At 38.8% G+C, this 8546-nt stretch overlaps 1 non-coding gene across 1 annotated transcript; it reads left to right on the top strand.

Moving 5' to 3' along the window:
- Nucleotides 1–669: 669 nt before the first annotated feature.
- LOC121137291 lies at nt 670–775 on the top strand. The gene has a single exon (XR_005874553.1). It is a non-coding gene; the product is annotated as a U6 spliceosomal RNA (small nuclear RNA).
- Nucleotides 776–8546: the final 7771 nt, after the last annotated feature.

Below are 8546 nucleotides of genomic sequence, written 5' to 3'. Positions count from 1 at the left end.
AAATTTTATCAATCATCACACTGAAAATTCTCAATACTAATATCTCATAAAAATAGAATTACCTATTAATGTTAACACTATAGAGACTGAAGAAGGAGGCTTGAGTTTAATTTGAGAGTATCATCTACATCATATTGTTGTTTTCTAGGGCATATTGAAATAAATATGCTTATACAAAATAGCCAGAATGAATTTTAAAAAATAGAAAAAGAAGTGGGATATAAAAAAATAAGAAATGCAATCATACTATCTGAAGAAGTATTGTATATTCAGAAAATTCATGGGAAAATTGATTGAATTGGGGCTGGTGAGATTACTCAGAGTGTAAAGGTGCCTACCATAAACTTTGAATCCCAAGTTAGATGCCTAGCCCATATTTCAAAAGGAGAGAACCAAGTCACACAAGCTATCTTCTGAAATCCACATGCACAATGGTCCATTTACACACACACAGAGAGAGAGAGAGAGAGAGAGAGAGAGAGAGAGAGATAAATAATTGTAAAATTTTAAAATACATATGATATGCTTAAAATTTTATATAGATATGTCCAGTAAAGAAAAATAGTATATTTACAATTTCTGTGAAATAAAATAATTCAATTAACTTGCTAATGTACTAGTACCAAGCAGAATCATACTCTGAATTTTCATGTATAAGAAGTATAATTAGTGCTCGCTTCGGCAGCACATATACTAAAACTGGAACGATACAGAGAAGATTAGCATGGCTCCTGGCAAGGATGACAGGCAAATTCGTGAAGCATTCCATATTTTTAATCAAAGAAGGATGAGCAATCAATGGTCATTAATATCCCTCAATATTAATGGCCTTAACTCACCCATAAAAAGACAGAGACTAGCAGAATGGATTCGAAGACAGGCCCCTTCCTTCTGCTGCATACAAGAAACACACCTCACCATCAAAGACAGACATTACCTGAGAGTTAAAGGTAGCGAAAAATTTTTTCAATCAAATGGAACCAAGAAACAAGCAGGGGTAGCAATCCTAATATCTAACAAACTGGACTTTAAAATAAAATCAATCAAAAGAGATGAAAGAGGTCATTACATACAGATCACAGGTGAAACCCACCAAGATGAAGTGTCTATCCTGAACAAATATGCCCCAAATACAAAGGTATCCACATTCGTTAAAGAAACATTATTAGAACTTAAATCGCATCTAAAGCCCCACACACTTATAGTGGGAGATTTCAACACACCACTCTCACCACTAGACGGGAATACCAGACAGAAAATCAACAAAGAAGCAAAGGGTCTAATAGAAGTAATGACCCAACTGGGATTAACAGATATCTATAGAACATTTCATCCACATAAAAAAGAATATACCTTCTTCTCACCACCACATGGAACCTTCTCAAAAATCGACCACATACTGGGCAACATATTAAACCTCAGCAGCTACAAAAAATTGTTAACTCCATGCATCTTATCAGACCACCATGCTTTAAAATTAGAATTCAACAACAACACAAATTGCAGAAAACCTACAAACTCATGGAAATTGAATAATGCTCAACTGCACCATCCCTGGGTCAAAGAGGAAATAAAAAAAAAATTAAAGACTTCCTCGAATTCAATGAGAATGAAGACACAACATACCCAAACCTATGGGACACTTTGAAAGCAGTGCTACGGGGGAAGATTATAGCACTATGCTCACAAGAAGAAACAGGAGAACAGTTATACCAGAAAATTAACATCACAGCTGAAAGCTCTAGAACACAAAGAAGCAAACTCCCCCAGGAGGAGTAGATGCCAGGAAATAATCAAATTGAGGGCTGAAAACAATAAAGTAGAAACCAGGAAAATAATACAAAGAATCAATGCAACGAAGAGTTGGATCTTTGAGAAAATCAGTAAGATAGACAAACCTTTGTCCAAACTTAACAAACAGCAGAGAGTTAACACGCAAATTAACAAAATCACAAGTGAAAAGGGGACATAAAAACAGACTCTGAGGAAATCCAGAGAATCATTAGGTCATATTTTGAAAACCTGTACTCCACAAAATTCGAAAATTGAAAGGAAATGGATGACTTCCTGGATAGCTATCACTTGCCAAAACTAAATCAAGAACAGATAAGCAATTTAAATAGACCTATAACCCCTATGGAAATAGAAGCAGTCATCAAATACTCCCAACCAAAAAAAGTCCAGATCCAGATGGCCTCAGTGCAGAATTCTACCAGAAATTCAAAGAACAGCTTATACCAATTCTTCTCAAAGTGTTCCACACAATAGAAGCAGAAGGGGCTTTGCCAAACTCTGTCTATGAGGCTTCAATAACCTTGACCCCCCAAGCCACACAAAGATACAACTAAGAAATAGAACTTCAGACCAATATCCCTCATGAACATTGATGCAAAAATACTCAATAAAATACTGGCAAATCAGATCCAAGAACACATCAAAACAATCTTTCACCACACTCAAGTAGGTTTCATCCCAGGGATGCAGGGATGGTTCAACATATGAAAATCCATCAACGTAATCCACCATATAAACAAGCTGAAAAACAAAAATCACATGATCATCTCACTAGATGCTGGAAAAGCCTTTGAAAAAAACCAACACCCCTTCATGATAAAGGTCTTGGAGAGATCTGGGATCACAGGGAGTTACTTAAACATAATAAAAGCTATATACAGTAAACCAACAGCCAACATCAAACTAAATGGACAGAAATTCAACGCAATTCCTCTAAAATCAGGAACAAAACAAGGCTGTCCACTCTCTCCATACCTTTTCAACATGGTACTTGAAGTTCTAGCTATTGCCATATGACAACAAAGGGGGATCAAGGGGATACAAATTGGGAAGGAAGAGGTCAAACTTTCACTGTTTGCAGACGATATGATAGTTTACATCAATGACCCAAAGAACTCTACCAGAGAACTCTTACAGCTGATTAACACCTTCAGCAAAGTCGCAGGCTACAAGATCAACTCAAGAAAATCAGTGGCCCTACTATATACAGATTATAAAAGGGCTAAAAAAGAAATCAGAGAAATATCTCCCTTTACAATTGCCACAAACAACATAAAATACCTTGGGGTAACACTAACCAAACAAGTGACAGACCTGTATCGTAAGAACTTTGAATCTTTAAAGAAAGAAATTAAAGAAGCCCTCACAAAATGGAAAGATCTCCCATGCTCTAAGATAGGTAGGATCAATGTAGTAAAAATGGCAATCCTGCCAAAAGCAATCTACAGATTCAATGCAATCCCCATTAAAATCCCAGCACAATTCTTCACAGACCTTGAAAGAACAATAATCAATTTTGTATGGAAAAACAAAAGACTCAGGATAGCCAAAACCATCCTGTTCAACAAGGCCACGTCCGGAGGCATCACCATCCCTGACCTCAAGCTCTATTATAGAGCTATAGTCCTGAAAACAGCTTGGTATTGGCACAAAAATAGACAGGTAGACCAATGGAATCAATTGAAAACCCGAGTGTTAACCCACACGCATACGAACATCTGACAAAGAAGCTAAAAATATACAATGGAATAAAGAAAGCATCTTCAACAAATGGTGCTGGCATAACTGGAGACTGGCATGTAGAAGAATGCGGATCGATCCATGTTTATCGCCATGCACAAAAGTTAAGTCCATATGGATCAAAGACCTCAACATAAATCCAGCCACACTGAACCTCTTAGAAGAGAAAGTGGGTGATACCCTTGAACGAATTGGTACAGGAGACAGCTTCCTGAACATAACACCAGTAGCACAGACAGTGAGATCAACAATTAATAAATGGGACCTACTGAAACTGAGAAGCTTCTGTAAGGCAAAGGACACAGTGAGCAAGACAAAAAGGCAGCCCACAGAATGGGAAAAACATATTCACTAATCCCACTAATCTGACAGAGGGTTGATGGCCAAAATTTACAAAGAACTCAAGAAGCAAGTCTCCAAAACATCAAAGGACCCAATTAAAAAGTGGGCTGCAGAACTAAATAGAGAGTTTTTAATATAGGAGTCTAAAATGGCTGAGAGGCACTTGAGAAAGTGCTCAACATCCTTAGCCATCCGGGAAATGCAAATCAAAACAACTCTGAGATACTATCTCACTCCTGTCAGAATGGCTAAAATCAAAAACACCAATGACAATTTATGCTGGAGAGGATGTGGTGAAAGGGGGACACTCCTCCATTGCTGGTGGGAGAGCCAACTGGTTCAGCCACTTTGGAAATCAGTATGGAGATTCCTCAGGAAAATGGGAATAACCCTACCACTAGACCCAGCAACTCCACTATTAGGCATATATCTAAATGATGCCCATTCATACAACAAAGATGTCTGTTCCACTATGTTCATAGCAGCTTTATTTATAATAGCCAGAACTTCGAAGCAACCTAGATGTCCCTCACCCGAAGAGTGGATAGAGAAAATGTGGTACATCTACACAATGGAGTACTATTCAGCAGAAAAAAATAATGGAATCATAAGATTTGCAGGCAAATGGATGACACTAGAAGAAACCATCCTGAGTGAGGTAACCCAGTCACAAAAAGAGAAACATGGCATGTACTCTCTCATATATGGATTTTAGACATAGATCTGGGGAGTGCCAGCCTACAATCCTATGGCCAGAGAGTCTGGAAAACAGAAACTTTATTTAGTGGCTGATCGAAGAAGAGGCAGACTCCCTTGGTTAAGTAATAAGCTGAACTCAAGAAAGCCAGTAACAGAGAGGGAGGACTGATGATCAATGAGATTAAGAATGGGCTGGTTTAACCCCCAGAAACAGCTGACCAGACAAAGGTTAACTCTTGAATCCCAGGCATCAGCCTGGGAATCCAGCATGGGACTGATCAAGACCCCCTGAATCTGCGTGTCAGTGAGAAGGCCTAGGTAATCTATTGACCCTTGGGCAGCAGATCAGTACCCATCCCAAGTATACACACGGTCTTTGGACTCCCATAGAACAATGTGAGGTGCACTCTCACCCTGAACTCTTGGGGAAGGTCTAGGCCCTGCCCTATATGAAATGACAGACTATGGACACCCCCATGGAGGGCCTCAACCTCCCTGGGGGAATGATGGGATAACGGGGTGGTGGGTTGGGGGGAGGGCATGGGAGGTGGGGAGGGAAAGGGAGAGGAACCTGGAACTGACTTGTGAAGCTACCTTGTTTCTTATCTAAATTTAAACTGGAAAATAAAATAAAATAAAAGAAGTATAATTAATAGTGTGGGACTTAAGGTTTGGATTTAATAAAGAAGAGGCATGCTTTTCTAATAAAGAAGTGTCACTTTAGAAAAGACTTTAATTCTGCACAACTCATCTCTGCATTAAAGGTGATTACCTTCAAAATTTGAGGAACCATTTCATAATTACAGGAAAGCATATCCTGAAAACTGAGTGGAAAGAGACAAGACTCAAAACAGTTGAAATAATCTTGACAGGAAAGAAAGCATCTGTTAGAATTATTTCTCCAGATTTTCAAACTTACTAGACACATGAAGTATAATGGAATGATAAGCTGCACAAAGTAGGGATGTCATACGATATTTTATTAATGAAGAAGTCACTTATATGAGAATCCAAGAAGGCTGAGGACCAAAAGTCTGCTCGCTGCTCTCTGAGACTCTACTGGACTGCAACCCAAAAAGAGCGTTTCTCCTTCCCTGCCCCAGCTCTTTTATACCCTGTACATTCTACATACCTGTGACCACACCCAAATGGCCATAGTCAGTGCTACATGTATGTATGGCCACTCCCTACAATAACCCTTTCAGTCTACGAAAATATTTAGACTTAAAACAAAACTAAAATTTCCCATCTACCTATATCCTATCCTAATTATATCTTCCCCATCTAAATGCTAAACTAATTTGAAAGGGATGCACAAGTCTGAACACCTCCTTCCAATCCCAACCCTAAATAATTGAAAACTAACTCTAACAGGGGTAAATTATGTTGTAATATCAACATTAAGGAAAGGGAAGCATAGTACTCTCAAAATTACTTCCTACTAAAATGGGACAATGATATACTCATGGGATCCTATAGGAAGAAAATATTTGTGTAGTGAAAATCCCAAGTGGACTAGCTACAACATATTCACCCAGTCTCTGTTTTTTGGGTGTTGATTGATTGAAGTTCTTGATTCGAGTTCTTATCTTTATTGAAGTTCATTTCTGAGGTTCTTGCCAGAGTGTATAATAAGAAGGTGCAGAGAGTAGGTCATGGGGGAACAGGAAGTTTGAGTGTGTGGGTAGAATAGCGGGAAGAGGTAATCATAGGTTAGAAGACAGATCAGGCACCAGAGTGACCTCTAGTGATCTAAAGGGATGACACCAATTGGCAAGCTAAGAAATAGTGGAGAGACCACCTTGAATGCCCATTCCTGATAATGAACTTGATGTCTATAACCTTCCGGGAACCTTCATCCATGACTGATGGAAGCAGAGGCAAACATGCACAATTAAGTACTGATCTGAACCCAAGGAACCTTCCAGTGACAGAGAGAGAGGAGTGATGAGAAAATTGGCAAAGAATGGGCTGGCTAAACCAGCAGAGACAGCTGATCTGAACAGGGGACAGCTCTTGGACCCCAGAACGACAGCGGGGAGGCTAGCATGGGACTGATCTGGACCCCCCGAATGTGAGTGTAAGTGAGAAGGCCTGGGCAACCTATGGGGCCCTGAGCAGTGGATCAGTGTCTATCCCTGGAATACAAACAGTCATTGTGTGCCCATAGGACAAAGAGGTATGCTTTCTCAGCCTGGACTCTTAGGGGAGTGCCTGGACCCTACCCTGGATGAAATGACAGACTCTAGACATCCCCTATGTGGAAGGAATTGGCAATAGGGTGGGAGGCTGGAGGGTATGGGGAGTGCGGGAGCAGGGGAGTGAGAGGGAACTGGGATTGGCATGTAAAACAAGCTATTTAAAATTAAAATAAAAAATTAAAAAAAGAAGGTGCACCATATCAGTTAATTATTCTGGAGTTGCCTAGAGCAATGTACTCCTAAACCAATTTCAGGGTAGTAATTGTCAGTTCAGATTCATGAAGTCAGATCAGGTAGAATAGAATAAGTGGGGCCCCATTTTCTTTCCAAAGTGTCCTAACATTGCTGTTAATATATTTGTTTTATGTGGAAAACACAAACATTAATATCAACAAAGAAATCTCAACTTTTATAGGTATGCATCCTGAGAAATGCATCAATAAGGAAGATAGAAATTTGAGGTAAATTAGACATTCAGAGAAAGAATCATGTATAACCAGATGACATTCCCTAGATTTTTGCTTTCTTCTGTCTTACATCAGTTGGCTTCTTGATATGAAACAGAAACTCTGAATTTCATTTTAACAACATGCTTGGATTTGGAGGAGTAAAGCCACATCCAGTTGCAAATCCAGCTTTGGTGTAAATGAATTGGGACCAAAAGATTATTATGAAGTAAAGAGAAATAGATTTTATAAAGACATAAATTATGAAAATTAGATATTGATACCAAATATCAGATTTTTCTGTGTTTGATCGTTTTGTTGGCTAGTCACCCTCTCTTCTTTACTTGTCTACACATTCAGTATCTTCTTGTTGTTTGGAGATGGGTTTTCCTGTTAAGACAAGAAAAAAGAATTTCCTTTCCTTTTGTGATGTCTACTTTGTTTCCTACAGAAACAAAAGCAAAATCCCTTCCCCAACATAACACATTTCCTAGTTACTAAACTGATGTCATTACATCCTTGAATGATTTAGTTCAGAAGTTTTCTCTGTAATCCAGTGTCTTTCTTCACCTGTTTGCACTTTCTAATTAGTACTAAGAAAGCATAATGTAATCAGTGTTTGGGGGGTCTTTGTTCCCCCTGACTGTTTATGGAACATTTCTTTAAAGTGTGGTTAGCTCTCTGAAACACTGCTTGTCCTTTGGGATTGTATTGTATACCAGTTATGCGTTTTATATTATGATATTTGAAAAACTGTTCCAATTTGCTGTAGACATATGCCGGAGCATTGAAAGTTTTTATTTGTGCAGCTATACCCATAGACACCATTATCTCTAAGAGGTGGGTGATAGCCGGGCAGTGGTGGCACATGCCTTTAATCCTAGCACTCGGGAGGCAGAGGCAGGTGGATCTCTGTGAGTTCGAGGCTGGGCTGGACCAATAGCTCCAAAACAATACAGAGAAACCCTGTCTCGTAAAAACCAAAAAAAAAAAAAAAAAAAAGAGGTGTGTGATAATAGAATCAGCTGTTTCTGAGCTAAGAGCAACCAATTGCAACCATGAAAATATGTCTATGGAGCACATATTTTAAACTTCCAAATTCTGGAAAGAGAAACACATCCACTTGCCAAAATTAATTTTTATGAATACCTTTTGGGATTACTGCCTGCTGTTAATGGATCTTGATTATAGAATGAATATGTGGGGCAGTTTCTTATTATTTCCATGGCTTGTTGTGAAGTGATAGAAAAAAATCCCCTTTTAAGCCTTTGCTTTTAACAAAGCTTCTAGCACAGTTCCTATTAACTAACGATCAGTCTCATTA

The sequence above is a fragment of the Mesocricetus auratus genome, unplaced genomic scaffold, assembly GCF_017639785.1.
Source record: "Mesocricetus auratus isolate SY011 unplaced genomic scaffold, BCM_Maur_2.0 Super-Scaffold_100676, whole genome shotgun sequence".
NCBI lineage: Eukaryota > Metazoa > Chordata > Mammalia > Rodentia > Cricetidae > Mesocricetus > Mesocricetus auratus.
This window is presented reverse-complemented; position numbering and strand designations above follow the sequence as displayed.